This window comes from Condylura cristata, unplaced genomic scaffold, assembly GCF_000260355.1.
Source record: "Condylura cristata isolate star-nosed mole 26May11 unplaced genomic scaffold, ConCri1.0 scaffold00034, whole genome shotgun sequence".
Taxonomy (NCBI): Eukaryota; Metazoa; Chordata; class Mammalia; order Eulipotyphla; family Talpidae; genus Condylura; species Condylura cristata.
Genome location: NW_004567135.1, coordinates 495,366 through 496,203, shown reverse-complemented (window position 1 = coordinate 496,203; position 838 = coordinate 495,366).

The following is an 838-nucleotide window of genomic DNA, read 5'->3' as shown; positions in this document are numbered from 1 at the left end:
GGAGCTGGAGGCCGGAGCTGGACCCGGGAGCTGGAGGCCGGAGCTGGACCCGGGAGCTAGAGGCCGGGAGCTGGAGGCCGGGAGCTGGCAGAGCTGGGTGGGTTCCTTGGGGCAAAAACTTTTCCCTGGTGTCACTGTCACTGCGTCAGTCACTTTGACTATTAAAAAGACAGACCAAGAGGAACGAAGCACATGACATGAAAATGGATAGTGACACATTTTCTTTTTTGTGAAAACCCGTCTACGCGAGGGACCAGTGATGTGTGTCACTGGCCTGCACACCTGGGCCGCGCCCGAGTCCCGCAGCCCCGTCGCGGAGGTCAGCGATCGGCCAGGTGCGCGTATTGGGCGCTGCCACACCGTGTCCCGCTAGCGGCGGCCGAGCGCCGCCGCCATTCTCAGGAAGCCTAATGCTCACCAGGGCACACGGGACGGGCTCGCGCGCTCGCTCTGGGGAGGAGGAATTTGACTCTTCTGTTCGCCTCCGGCGCTGCTGCCCGGGGACACACCTGGCCAAGGCTGGGGGGCGGCGGCTTCCGGGGTGAAGAATTGGTGGTCAAGTTCCGAGGACCCCAGGCGTCACCCGCCCGCGGCTCCCGGCTCCTTCGGTCAGCACCTGGCCAAGTCGTGGCCGGGCGGGAGCGGCTGCTCGCGGGGTTTGCGCACGATCTGCTGCCTTGTGACTCCGTGAGCAACGCGCTCATTTCACACGTTCAGGGAGCTTCATCGCCTTATTTAGACTACGACTGGGTGCGCGGCAGCAGCTGAGAAGCCAGGCTGAAAGCAGCCGTCAGCCAGCCGCGTGTGGGCCGCAGCGGCGTGGCCGCCGTGGGGGGCG